This window comes from Micromys minutus (assembly GCF_963924665.1).
Source record: "Micromys minutus genome assembly, chromosome: 17".
NCBI lineage: Eukaryota > Metazoa > Chordata > Mammalia > Rodentia > Muridae > Micromys > Micromys minutus.
This window is the reverse complement of record NC_137952.1, coordinates 24,359,127-24,375,024: the sequence shown is the minus strand read 5'-3', so window position 1 is coordinate 24,375,024 and position 15,898 is coordinate 24,359,127.

Here is a 15,898-nt window from a genome sequence, read left to right as displayed (position 1 = left end):
AATGGTAAGTCCTGATGTCACCTACTAAGAATGGCTTGTCTTAGAGATCATGCTTGGGAAGGACCTTAGGTACCCAGGACAAATTACCAAAGAATACCCAGATGTAAAATGTATGGTACATTCTAACTCCAGTGCCTTGCAGCCTGTGGGATCCCAATTGAGTTTCAATGGTGAGGGAAGTGCTACCTCTCTCAAGATTGATCGGGGGACACCTCTAAGTCCTTCTAGCCTTCGACATGACTGAAGAAGGGTTTTTATACAGATGTGACACAAGAAAAATATGGATTCCTAGTTCACTTTTCGCCACTTTTATCATAAATTAATGTAAATGGATTGATACTCTTGTAATCCCAAAACTGTTATTAAAGCTGTGTGGTTTGACAATGAGAAAATTAATGTCATCTCTCTTGTGTTTGGTAAAGTAATTTCCTCTCAATAGTCTTTACTCAGTATATGCCCAAGTAATTTTTCTCATTGACACCATCCAGATGCATGTGACAGCAAAGTGATAGATCCTTATGTAGAACCAGATAATCCTAAATTTAGGATGCTTAACAATCTCAGAAATAGAGGATCTATGACCAACTAGCCAATTATATGTTTTATTGACATCATTAATTCTAACTAGTTTATTGCTAAAATATTGCAAGAAGCTGTGTTTGTGTATGTACATATGTGTTGGTAAATGTGTGTAGCAATAATAATTAAAATTTAAAAAGGTATTAATTTGAGAGTGAGGAGAATCATGGGTGTTGGAAATGGGGGGCTCAGAGAGGCTGGAAGGAGTAAAGGGAAGGTAGGAAGTATATAAATTTTAATTGAAACATATATAAAGAGGGAAAAATTATAAATAAAAAAGCCAGGTATAAAAATAAAGAGCAACTCTTCAGATTAGGGAATGAGACTACAAATATCTATATTAAATTATTGAGAAGGAATTTAATATTTTTACCATAAATAGAAATAAGAATTTGTATTCATTTCTTACAAAACTATAAGTCACATAGAATACTTAAATTTATAGAAATTCAAATGCAATAACCGAGCAAGATATTTTATAATATAATTTCTGATTACCTAAAGTACTGTACACAGGGACAAGGAGTAAACTTCAAGGCTGAAAATAAATACACTTTAATACTTGTTTGAAGTGATATTTGCTCTACTATCTTTGAACTGGAAGCTCATTTGTAAGTTATTAAAATACACTTGTGACTAAAAATAATTTTCACATAATTTTGTTTGTGGAGAAACTAATTTTATTATATCTGATTTGAATATTTTTCAGATTGCACAGTGTCAGTTGGAATATAGAAATGCCAGCCGCACATGCTCCTTTTCTCTGGGATCACAGCAACCATTTCAAAAATATAATATTTTATCCTCCTTGTTTTCTCTACTTCAGGCAAGATTAAGAGACTGGAGATAAGTGGTAATGAAACACAAATCTCTCTAAGTAAACATCAACAATATTCTACTCAATAGACAGATTTTCCTGTCCGAAATTAATAATGATAGTGTAATAATGAGTTTGAAAAATAGACTGCAGCCTTTCTTCTCTACAAGCTCTACTAAGCTAGGAAAATAGGTATGTGTTCTCATCCATCATCTCTATTACATTATTTAAGTCTATTGTAAATAAAAAATATATGTGGAAAATAATTCCTTATTACATCAGAAACACTACAGGTTAATCTAAAAAGCTATGCTATAAAGCTTTGAGACAAAATGTGTTATATTTTACACTTTTCCCCTGTAATTTAAAACTTCCTCACTCTTGTGGTGGTTTGAATGAGAATGGCCCACACAGGCTCACATATTGCATGCTTATTCCACAGGTGGTGAAACTGTTTGGGAAGGATTAGCAGGCTTGGCATTGTTGGAGGAGCTATCTATCTATCTATCTATCTGTCTGTCTGTCTGTCTGTCTATCATCTTCCTTTCTCTTTCTCTCTCTCTCTTTTTCTCTCTTTTCCTTTCTTTTTTCTTCCTTTTTCGTCATTCCTCTCTCTCTCTCTCTCTCTCTCTCTCTCTTTCTCTTTCTCTCTCACATCTTCCATTTTTACCTCTATATCTTTGGCTTCTGCTTGTGAATGAAGTATAAGCTTTTTGCTACTGATCCTGCATCATTCCTGTCTGCCTGCCTGCTACCAAGTTGTTTTCCATAATAGGCATGGCCTTAACCTCTAAAACTGTAAGCAAGCCCCCTTACACTCCTCCTATAAGTTGCCTTGGTCATGATATTGCTTTATCAAATAGAAAGATAACAAAGAGATAATTCGGTATTTATATATCCATTTTATGTTTATATCATTCTGTTCTATAAACTATACTTAGTAATATTGTATACAGGCCATTAGAAAAAATATGATGCTAAAAGGAGGTATTAATTTACTGTTTTCAACTGAACATCTAGGGCACTGTGAGCAAATCTCGGGGATATTTTCTTTCTGAAGTAAAAATATTTGACATCCAAAAGAGTATTGTCATGAAGTTGAGAAAAAATCCCGGGACAGAGATGAGAAATAAAAATATCTCAGCAGAGTCATAGCTACATGTGATGATGCAACCAGGGATGTTTCATCCACAGTTCACTGCAGGGAGAAATCATGTAACACTACTGAACTATGTAGTTCCTGTATATAAGATTGTGCTGTCATTCATTGCCTTAAGTACTGACAGCTTACCTGGTTGTACTGGCTGTAGATCTGCCCTGATGTTACACACATTTCTCTTACAGCTTTGGAAGTCACGCCAACTACGTTCACCTCAGTCACATATTAAAGTTCAACAGTACTTGCTTGTTCTGGGTGTGATGTCTAGAGCAATTCAGCATCCCTGCATGTCCAGAGTACTGCTAGTTTGTGGCAATATGCCAATATAATTAACAATTTCCCTGGGTGTAGAAGGCAAAATGATATTGTCATTCTCATTGGAACACACCTTTACTTGTATAGTCAGTCTGTAAACTCCAGAATCAGACAAAATTATCAAGACCTTTATCTTACAACTGAAAGGATTAAGGTCTTAATTACCTATATCCACATGGGCGTGGATCTGAACTCCAGCCAAAGGTTTCGTCTCCCTCTTTTTTTCTTTTATTTAAAATAGGTTTTTTCACATAATACATTCTGATTTTCACTTTCCCTCACTCTGGTTCTCTCAGTCCTCTCAGTTCCTCCCCATCCCCTCTTATTCCACTTCATTTCTGTCTCTCATTAAAAAATGAACGTGTTTCAAAGAGAATATAATATAATTAATATAATATATAATATGATATGATATGATAGGATAGGATATAATGATGAAACAAAATCTAACACATTGGAATGAGATGAAATCAACAGAAGGAAGTAAGCTAAGAGAAAGCAAGAAACTGAAATCCATTCATTTACAGGCTCGGGAATCCTGTAAAACTAAACTGAAAGTCATAATATACATTCAAAGGACCTGTAAGGTAAAAAAGAGAAAATTAAACAATATATAAAAAAAAATGTTTTAAAAAGGAAAATTCGTGACATGACATTATGAGATAAGGAACCTTTAAAGATGCCAGAGTTCATTTTCTGGTGACTATAAAGTGTTGGACATGCAATCTACCCTTAAGAATAGCTTGTTTCCTTGACGAGACTCTTCGGAAGAAACAAAATTTTTGTTTACAAATGCTTATCGAATGGAGCTGGCTTCTGCATTGGTGATGGAGGCATGAATATTCTCCTTTTGACTCTAGTACCCCATCTGGTGCAGACCTATGCAGGGACTGTGCACGGTGCCTCTCTCTGCTAGTTCATATGTGACTCAATATTGTTGATCTAATGGGCCTGGTTTCGTGGTGTCCTCCATCCCCTCTGACTCTTGAAGTCTTTCTGCTTCCTCTTCTGTGAGTTTCCTGAGCCTCAAGGGGAGAAATTTGATGGAGACGTGTCTCGTAGGATTTGTGTTCCAAAGTATCTCATTTTCTGTGTAAAATCTGGAGGTGATATTGGTATTTGTACCCATCAGCTGTAAGATGAAGCTTCTCTAATGATCGTTAAACAAAACACAGATCTATGAGTCCAGTAGAAAGACATGAGGAATCAATTTATTGCTACTTTTTTAAAAGAGCAGTAGCATTTGGTATTACTCTCGGTCCCTGGGTTATCTATCTATTCTCAGGTTCTTGGTGACCCTGGCAGGTCCAGGAATGGGTTCCATCTCATGCAGTGGGCCTTAAGTCAAAAAGGATATTAACTGTTTTCTCCCACAAGCTTTAAACTACAAATATACTAGCATATCTTGCAGACAGGACACCATTGTAGATTAAAATATTTGTGACTGGATTAGTGTTGACATGGTATTTTCTTTGGCACCATGTAGAGTATCTTTCTGTAACAAACATGTTTGAACACAGTGGTAAAACCTCTATGAAGGCACCAGCCGGACTTCTCTATGGTTAATGACTCATGTAGGAACTGTCTTTCACAATTGGGCTTCACCATCAGTTTAATGCTTTTGGTAACAGGCTGGGTTGTTTGGAGGTTTCCATGGAATCTATTTAGCCAACAATTCTAGTACTGGAAGTTTCATTCGGTGACAAGAATTGGTCAGTTGGGGCTTTCTCCCCCATTATTTGGTGATTTCATTTAGATTATCCTCAATATATGTATATATTTTAGGAAGCTTCTACATTAGATTTCCATACTGTTCTTCAAATGGTATTTAATTTTAGCAGGCTTTCTCCATATTCTTACTCTTACTCCCCTCCCCCTTCCTATGTTTACCTGATTCTTCTTTTTCATCCCTCCCCCCATCCATAACTCTACCTTATTTCATTTTCCTTGGGATATCTGTCTCTGCCCACTACTCCTGTCCTTCAGTTTATACCTGACCCTGCCCTCTGTGATTATGCAGATTGTAACTTGTTTATCATTTACTTAACAGCCAATATCCACATATAAGTGAATATATTTCATATTTGTCTTTCTGGATCTGGGTTATTTTACTCAGGATGAGTTTTTTTTTTTTTTTGTTTGTTTGTTTTTTTTTTTTTTTTTTTAGTTTCATCCACCTAGCTGCAAATGTCACATCTCTTTTGTCTAAGAAATATTTCACTATATTAAACATGGGGGGACCCATGGGTACAGCCGCATATGTAGCAGAGGATGGCATAGTCTGTCATCAGTAGGAGAAGAAGCCTTTGGTCCAGTAAAGGCTCAATTCCCAGTGTAGAGGAATGCCAGGGTGTTGAGGTTGTTGAGGTGGGTGGGAAGAAGAACATTCCTATAGAGGCAGAGGGAGGGGGAATGGGAGAAGAAGGAACCAGGAAAGGAGGTACATACATAAACTATTCAATTACATATTTATGTATGTATATATATATATACTAAAAATATTCAATTGTGTAAATATATCACATTTTCATTATTCATTTTTCTGTAGAGGAAAATCTGCGTTGGTTGCTTAAATTCTGATTATTATGAATAGAGCATCAATTAACATGACTGCACATGTGTCCCTGTAGTAGGGTAAAACATTCTATATGTATATGACAAAGATGGGTATAAGTGAAATGAGGTGGGTCAATTCCCAGCTTTCTGAGGAATTGCATACTGGCTCACTTTTAAAGACTCTTTTCACACAATCACAATAACTTCCCAGAATAGGCCATAGAGGTCTTTGTTACTGCTGTGGTTAGAATCCCTTCTTTTCTGTTATCCTCTGGCATATTGTTGCATGTAAATTATGTTGACCAGGGTTCCAATTGGCTCATTGCAAGGGAAAAGAGGACAGATGGTTGTATTTGGTGTGTCATGTTTATTATGTTCATTAAGGGCCAGCAAAATTTCTAAAACAATTACTCACTTTCCTCGGTCTTGGATGGAATAACTGCCAAGAAGTTGTACCTGGACCACAGAATTTCATGGTGCTGTATAGTAGGACCCAAGGACTCACAGATCTTCTTTAAGCTATCCTGTTACTTGAGTCCCCAGGGACCCAGTTTGTAGATATATTGGGTAGAAAATGTACTAATCCTGCCACCACCCCACCCCGCCACCCTGCCATCCCACTTCATACCAGTTCTGACACAGATACTAACACTGGACACTTTAAGTTCACAATTAGTTCCCAAGTAGGTTCGCTATGCTCACACTCTTAGAAGGAACGAGGATTGATATTGTCCAGTTGACTTGATCTTGGGAAGACTAGAAAATTAGTGAACTGCTCTGCTGAGCATCTGGGATAACAGAAAAGTAGGCCTTCTAACCAGAGTAGTTACTGAAACAGTCTTTGACCTATTCTGTGGATAGGTTTCCAGAAACAATTCAGTCATTAGACTCAGACATAAGGAATGGCTAAGTCCTCTGACAGGTGTAAAATATCAACAGTACTGGGGGGACTGGGAAGCAACAGGGTTTTCTTGAAGATTGGAGAAAATAGGTCACTGGGGCATTGTCCTCGGGAGTTGTAACTGGACCTAGCTTCTTCCTGATACCTCTCACGTCTCCACTGCACTTGCCTTAGCTGAAGAAGCTCCACTATTCGCACACAACTGCCACCACTACTGTCTCTACCACCCCACTGATTTCTCACCAAGCACATGAGGCCAAGCAATGAAAAACTGAACTCACTAAAACTGTGAACCAACATAGATCAGTCCTCTCTTTAGGGTTTCTTAGTGTGTGTGTGTGTGTGTGTGTGTGTGTGTGTGTGTGTGTGTGTGTGTGTTTGTGTGTTTGTGTGTGTTCATTTGGTCATGGAGACAATAAAGCTAATACATGTAGTGAGAATTCTCATAGGATCCTGACTTTTGTTTTAATACAGTCTTACTATGTAGCTATGTCTAACCTCGAACTGAACTAAATGTGTAGACCAGGCTAGACAAACCCACTGCTATTAACTAGGCTCTTCTTCCCAGGTGCTGGGTTTAAAGGTATGTGCTATCATGCTCAGTTTGGTCATAGAATCTTGTCCCTTTTCTTTATTTTGCCTTTTCTTTTTTAGTATTAAAATTTGTAGTTTTTACTATTACTGTATAAAACAATTTGGAATATAAAAGCAAATGTTAAACAATAATACAATTACCATGAATTTGCCTAGGAGGAGATATTTTTTAAATTTACTGATATTTTACTTTTGATATAATTTCACAATTTACTATAATTTCCAATATAATAGCATAGTTTAAAAGAAGAAAGAGTACAAAAATAATTTATTATGAAACAAGTAGATGCATTTGAAAAGGAAAATGCATTTAATTACATCTTAGTATATTTGCCATGATTCATGATGGCTATTTACACCAAATGATTTTTTAAATATTAAATATTAAGTCCATTTAAATGCAATAAGTTGTGTGGAGAATTTTCATCTTTATTTCAGAGCCATGATACTTTAAAATTCATCATTAGAGCTAATAAGAAATTATATTGAAACCACTCTGTATATTTAAATGAAGCATAAATCAATTATTGAAGCAAGGAATTTTTTCATCATTATAATGATTATCAGGATAAATTTAGTTCTTCAATGCTGCCTAATGGTGTCTTCAATAACAAATAATTTGCATAAACTTAATTTTTACTAGGAACTCTCGATATGTGCTTATAATGTCTTTTCCCCCCAACTCTACCCTCTTAAAGAATTCTTCTACAGCATCAGGATCCTTTAAATGCCAGATCCCATTACCCTTTTCACACTAGAAATGAAAATTAGATTCATAATCAATATATTGGACTATCCATTTAACATCTGGTACAGCAAAGACTAACAATGTTTATGAAACAGTAACAGTCTCAAAAAGGTCACACTGGTAATAAAAACAAAACAACAACAACAAGAAACCCAAAACTCCCACAATCAATACAGCAGCACAGTGCCACAAGATGTGAGATTTTGTGTGTTACTCGGTCACTATGTGGGATCTACAAGAATTAGTCTACTTCTGGAAAATTTCAGTCAGACATGAAGCACAGACTGGCTAGCAGTAAGACACTCTGAGCTTCTTGGCTCCTGCTAGAAACAACAGCACTAGGGCAATGCAGGAATCTCTGAGTGTTTTTCTGATTGCTTCCCTCTGTAAGTTGGTAAAGCTATTTAACCAGCACCAGTTTATTATCACCATGGTTACATGCATAGTTATTGCACAGACACATTTTGTGAAGCTTGTTTCATAGGCACCATCACAAACAATATTCTTCATAAGCTTCCTTGTTTTTCTACTAACATTACTCAAGTATTGAGTCATAACTTCATCTCAAGATGCCTCTGGTTCCCTGAATAGGAAACGAAATGATGCTGGATTGTCATTACCCACTTCCATTTAGGGTATTTAATCGATAGAGGTAACCCTAAAATGTTCTGAATTTTGTTGTACACACACACACAAAAAAAAAAGAAAATTTGAGGCCATGATAGTGATGATTTAAGTGTTTGCATGTAGGGTTTTGCAGTTTGGTCCTTGGTAACATAGGGTTTCTTATAGAGCTGTCTGTGAGGAAGTGATGTCGTTGGCTTAGTGGCTAAATTACTGTTGCCTACATAGTTCTACGGTAATCTCTTAGAATTTTGATACTTAGAAAAATATAACCAGTTAAGCAGTGGGCTATCTATATTAAGCTAGAACACTAATGCTCAAGGATGGGTAGTCAGATAGGTAGATGAGCAGACTTTAACTTATATTCTTCTTCCTTCATGTAGATATGTTTCCCAGAGTATGAGAAGTGACAGGGTAGAATCACCAGGGCCTTGGTGAATTTTCTCACCCAGAGCTCACCAATGGCATCAAATGGCATACAATGTGTGTTTTCTGCCTCCAGGAAAAGTTATGTGACACCTTCTCGGGGTAAATGAAAACTTGATTTTTTTTTTCTGTTGGACTTTAAAAACCATAAAACACATCCAGAGTTAAACTCAAGAATAAGACAGTTTGTGTTTGGTGTGTGTGTGTGTGTGTGTGTGTGTGTGTGTGTGTGTGAGTGTGTGTGTGAGTGTGTGTGTGTCTGTCTGTCTGTCTGTCTGTCTGTCTCTCTCTCTTTCTCTCTCTCTCTGTGTGTGTGTGTGTGTGTGTGTGTGTGTGTGTGTGTGTGATGTTTTGGAATCCTTGATTTTATTTTATTTTTTTTTTTACTTTCCTCTGAAAATACAAGACGACCTCATTTTGTATATATAAAGATTACACAAATTCACAAGCTTCCCCCAAAATCTATTAGCAAACAGTAGGGAATAAAGACTATTTATGTTGTTAGACATAAACTCAGTTATCACCAAAGAAAATCATACATACAAAATGAACTCTATTAATCTGGTTGTTTCCTGCTTTTGCTAGCTACTGGAAGGTGCATGGTTACACTTTCACAAGATTCTAGCAATTTGCCTAAATGTATGTAGTTATGTTTTAGTTGCAGCATGTGTTACTCAGCTGACAACATGTTACAAAGATGAAAGGTACATTTCATAATGACGACAAGTAAACAGAAGACTCCCATCAGTTCATACACTGCCATGGTCTTCTTTCTTTGGTGCAGAACTGACAAAGTCAACTCACTCCCACAAGAATCCAAGGCTTGTTCTCACAGAACTGTTGGCAATCTTCTTGTCTTTTGCTTAGTTTTACCTTACTTTGGTGCATCAATTATTATTACCAGAGCAAAGGTCGGTGTTAATGTATGTACATACAACACAGGTTCTTCACAAGGACTTCACATTTTAAATTCAATAATGAAAAATTGCTCTGAAAGCATTTGAATGATGAGTTATAAGACAGTGTCTGGTTTTTTCTCTTCTATTTTCATCTAAGAACAAACTATTTCCTTTAGATAGAGACAAATCATTACATAGAATTGACTACATTCACCCAGTTTTTTTTTTTTTTTTGTGTGTGTGTATATGTGAGCGTGTTGGTATGTGGTATGTGCTGTGTGCTGTATGGTGTGTGTGTGGGGGGCATGTCTGTGAATGCACTTGTGCTACAGAACTGCATAGAGGTGACAGAACACCTTTTGGGAACAGGTTTTCTCCATCTGCCACCCAGGTCTCCTGGCTAACTCAGCAAATGCTATTACCCTCTGAGCCATCTCCCCAGACCTAGAACTAGGTACATTTACAGGACAGGGAATTTCTACAATTGAAGCCATCTTCACCAAACCCTTCTTGAGAAAAAAAAAAATCTTGAAGCTTAAATATGCTAGTATTCTCAGAGTTTAGAGGTTTTTACAGTAGCAGTGAAGGAATTCCTATTTCTGCACTTCCCATTAAGGCCTTTAGAAACTCAGTCTTCCCCTTAGTTATCTGTGTTTGTGCCCCTTTCCAGTTGCCCCCACTGGGAGTTCTATCTTTTATGTCAGCCAACATTTGTCTAAGTTTCAGGGTCATCATACTTGCTATGATGAACATTTGCGGTCTTCATGAAGTATTAAAATACAAAATAGAAATATCTTGGTTTCCTGGAGGGTATATTTTTGGTTTCTTTTTCCATGGGCACAGTGTGTAATCTGCCACAGTCTTGTTATTCTAAAAGTGGGTAAAATGTCCCACCCCTAGCTGAGAAGCTATTTGCAAGTGAAAGACAACTGCCAAGAGAGGGAAAATCAGTTCAGTTTTCTTCAATGGAATGACACTGAATATAGGAGCTCCACTTTAGTACAGGCCCCAGGCTTAAGAGTAGTTAACTACTATAAATTAGTGCTCATGGTGTGTGTGTGTGTGTGTGTGTGTGTGTGTGTGTGTGTGTGTGTGTTTAAAGGAGAAAGAACATAAAGTTGCATGGGTAAGGCAATGGAGATGAGGTAGGAGGCATTTGGAGAGAGTAACAAATATGATCAAAATATATTGTACGCAATTCTCAAAGAATAAATAAACATATTAAGAAAATAATGGACTAAAACACCAACCACTGAGCACACACTGAGAGACCTGTAGTGTCTGGCAACAATGTAAAAAGAGGCCTTTGGTCCAGGGAGGGCATGTTCTTCCCAAATGTAGGGGAATTCCAAGGCAATGGGGGTGCAGAGGGTGATTAGAAGGGAGTGCACTTTCCTGAAGACAAGTAGAGGGGGATGGGAGCTGGGTGGGGGAAGGGGATTACATTTTAAATGTAAATACAGAGAGTAATAAAAAAATAAATAAATGTTTGAAAAAGGAAATAAATGCTTGCCTTATTTGAGCTTGCTTACTGTCTTACTTATGCTTTCTGCTCTCTGCTTTGGCTCCATGTCATTGTCCCACAAGAAGAGTATGTTAGGAATTTATAAACTTATAGATCCCCAACACCAAAGATATATATAAAACAGAAGTCCATTGTAATGTAATGAAATCGCTGGAAAATGGTTCCGTGAAAGCCCCCTCAAGAGTTAATTCCAATTCCCTCCTGGATGAGAAGAATGCCAGTTTGTCCTGACTTCAGAATGATGACCCCATCGCTCGTTGACAAGCTATCAGTTTGGCAACTGACTCCGGTTCTCAGAGCTTAATGAGCTAATGTACCTGAAAGCGCGTACATTAGTGTCTGACACATCGCTGCTTCTCTTCTTTCCTAGCTGTAGGAACGCCACCATCACTTCAGAAACCTGTCAACCTTTATAATATCAGCTGGTAGTTAAATATCAGGAAAGGAACACCAAATAAAGCCATCTGAAGAAAAGCTCTGAAACTTCCATGCAGATTTTCTAAGTATCTTAGCTGCTTCCGTCACAGGTAAGAAGGAATGAGTTGGTGCCGTCCACTGATTATATCATCACCTGAATGCAAGTGTGTGCCTCAGGCCTAGTGCTAGCCGGACAGCACTGGCTACTGTGATAGACAAAGGGAGGTGACTCAACAGATGTTGGTCTTCAAGACGGAGATTTCATGCTGTTCTGTGACTACTATCACTGTCTAGACAAGCATTTTCAAAATGCTTTTGTTTTCCAAGATGTTGGTCATTGCTAGGAACCACACAGAAAATGTTTTCTTTGTATTTCTCAAGAAACATAGGTATGTTTATCTGCTCTAAATTTCATCTTTTAATTTAATCCTTATATCATCAAATTTGTTATCATAGTTGTATTCTATCAGGATTGCCTATATTTCACGAACTAATCAAACGGCAGTAACCAGAACATTTGGAGCTCTGTCCCCATCAGGATACAATAAGAACAACAATCACATAGTCAGTACGGTTCCGTGCTCTCATACTCACAACCCTTGGAAGTTCAAAGCAAGGAGATCTTGGTTTCTAGGCAAGCCCTTGCAGTTCAACGAGGTTTGGTCTGAAAAAAAGGAAAAGAAAGAAAAGTCGTGAAATGACTAAGTCAAAAAAGCAACAGTTACATTAGTATAAGGGTCTGGGTTCCAGACTCTAGTACCATGATAAAACTGCAGGTGACACTGAGACATGAGGATTTCTGGCCCTGATTGTCTCAATCTGTGAGCTTTCTGTTCAGCGAATGACCGACAGAGGAAGACATTTGACACTGACCTCTGGAATCCTCATGTACTCATATTATGCACACACCTGTATACATATGAAAGCACACATACACATATGGGCATATGCACGCGTACTCGCGCACACATACACACCATAGACTTTGAAAAAGTTTACAGTATGTCAGACCAAACAGACAATAAAGTCTTCGTTCTTCTGAGCCCACTGGCATTACGGAACGTTTAACATCTCATGTCTCCGAATCAAGTCACTGACGCTCATCAATCACGTAAGAAATGGGTTACTGGTAAGAATGTGATTTTGGCCTCTGGTTAATTTCACTATAAAATTGAGGATGATTATGATTTTTTGTTTATGATTATATAGAACAATAATAATATTTTGCTAGTTGTAGCACTAAAACTTAGACATCTTTGTATGTGTGAGAACTCACCTAGGCACACACTGAGCAGAAAGCTAGATACACTATATATACAGCAAACATGCTTCTTGATTTTTTCTTCATATCCACACTTGATACTATGAAAGCAATTTTTTTAACCCCATCATTCAATCTCAGTTTTACTCAATGCAGTCTGTGGGCTCGAGTTCTCCTCTGGTAGCTAACTTGCCCACATGTTGTAAGAGATGTGTTCAATTTATAACCCGTCATACAATTTGATCCCATGGGCTCACAAACGAAAGGAACTTCAACAATTATGTTACCAAATCATCATCAAGGTATATAATATGTATCAAAGAGTAAGAACTTTTCTTTTTTATATGCAAAGACAGAAGAAGGAAGAGAATACGATCATGAAAGAGATACAATTATATTATTGTTTCTATGTTTTTAGAAATATTGTTTATCAAAAGCATTTTTGGAGATATCTGACAAGAAATACTTTTATTTTCCAGCTTCAGTGATCTGTTTTCCACAGAAAACAATCGTTCATTATCTTTGCAATCATCAGATATTCTAAGTTCTTTGGGTCCATTGTCTATAAGGAAAAAGTAAAATGTTCAAAACCTCACTAGTTCGGGCTCAGGTCTGTTGCAACTTAGTGAAAATCACTATCTCAGTTCTTTACCTTATAAAATAAATGCTCAGGACAAGACTTCTTCAGCGCAGCATACATCATATCACACTGTTTTGACAGAAGAGGAAACATATCTAAATTAAATCATTGCCACAGTCAACCCTAGCTCAAGTGCTTTGTCAACAATGACAAAGTCTCCATATTGTAGTTATAAACTCAGAATTTTGAGCTGAAAGAATCATAAAGTCTGCATCTTCTGCCCTGACTGTCGGAAACCAATTTCAAAGCATCGATGTGAACTCACCAGCATGTCACTGGTGACCTCTTACCCATGGAGAGCTCCCTACATTAAATTCTTTGCAGATATTCCTCCCGCTCATCTCATATTCCTAAAAAAAATGTTCACAACTAAAAATGAATTGGATCCTGAAAAGCCAGACATTGCTTTCCCCATCACCAATCCACATACAGTCTCTTGGATGGAATGTTCTCTCACTTTTGTTTTTGTACTTGAATGACCCTCTTTCTAACGATGGCCACTTTGCCTCCCTCTCCCATCTGACTTCCTCACATGTTAAATTTTGGGACCACAGTTAGTTGTTTGTCTTCTGTCCTTTGGTCTCTAACAGCAGCCTACCCTGTGGGCCAATCGCTGCACAGCTGTTTCTCCTACCGTAGAGACTGTAAGTTTAAGGGATAAGTCAAAATTGCTTAAAACTCCATACAATGCAAATAAAGAAAGAATCTTTTCATATGCTCAGCAAAAAAAGGGGGAGGGGGCTGATTTGTCCCTTTTAAGCTATAAGGATGGCGGCAACAGTGCAGCCTAGAATATGCCCCATCCTCAAGAAGGACTCGGTGCAAGACTTGCGTTGACAAGAAGCTTTGTAGGTCTGCTTTTGTCTCTCCTTTCTACTGCGTTTTCTGCACCTGCTTCACTCCTTGCTGTCACCACAGAGCAGCTGCCTCTATTCTCCATGCACAGAGTTGAAAATGAACACCACTGGCAGCTCCCCCGTTGATGTCATGCCTACTCAAGAACACAGAGGATAGAAGGGAAGAGTCTTGGTCTCAAGTGACGTTCCCAGGAGAGCTTGGCCCAGCCTGGACAGATCTTCATTCCTCTGACAGTGAACTGCGGTCAGGGACAGAAATTAGCATGGCCATTGTTTATGTGACTTTGACTAGCAAAAGGAATGTCTCCAGAAAGAGAAGCTGAACAGACTAGGCAGGACAGCAGTGAGTTTTCACCAGGGTTAGATCATGGTTGAATTTTGGGCTCCTCCTGAGTAACACACATATCACCAATGCTTTCTTGATAACTTGAGGCCTTGTTAGACTAAAGGCCTTTAAAATTTTCCATAAAGTATATTCTGGTGATCTTATTCCCTGCTCAAACTCCTTCCAGATCTTCCCTACTTACCTGTCTATCTGACTTCATGCCCCACCCGCAAAACCCAAAAATGCAAGCAAAAAAAAAAAAAAAAAAAATCCAATAAAACACAGACAGAAACACACACACTCACACACATGTGCATATGCCCTGCTCTTGAATGCACACAACAAATTGAAGCAAAAATCACTCACAAAGACATCAGGTTCATTTTGTGTGTTCTTTTACTACTATTGGGCATGGGGCCTGTCTTGGACCAAGATATATATATATATATATATATATATATATATATATATATATATATATATATATATATATATATATATATATATATATATATATATATATATATATAATCACCCTGTATTAATTTTCCATTTGCCAACAGGTATCAGTTGCAGGTTAGGGCCAAGAGCTGTGTCAACTTCCTCCTCTCAGTATTGAGATCCTGTCTGCTTTGAACCTGTCCAGGTTGAGACACTTGTTCATCCATGTTAATTACTGCCTTGCTCATAATATGCAAACATTGAAAACAGCCTAGACGTCCACCCACTGATAAATGGATAATGAAGTTTATGGTACATTTGTCCAATGGAATATTACTCAGCTGTTAAGAAAAATAAGTTATGAAATTTACAGATCAGTGCCCCATTCAGCCTTTATCTGAGAAGCTATTCCTGGGAATAGATGGGAACTCATACAGAGACCAAAAACTGGGCATTGTGGACAAACTGGACTTTGAGGCACTCAGACCTATACTAAGTGTTTTGAATAAATTATTTTAAAATGCTTTCTGTAAAACCAAGGTTTCGTACAAAAAATGAACTGAGAATCAAAGAGAACAAGTGATTCTTTCAATGCCATATGAACAGGAAGTACACAAGAGGAATACAGAATATTACTCCGAGGCTCTTACTCACCTTAAAGATCTATTTATGTGAAGAGTTTGCTGTGAGGGACAGCAGCCTGACAAATCTGGCTGCTATTTGGGACAAGCCTCAGCTCTGCAAGTCATTCAACCCCAAAACGGCTTCCCTCTATGATTTCATGGGGGAGGAGGTGCTGTTGCAGAATCATATC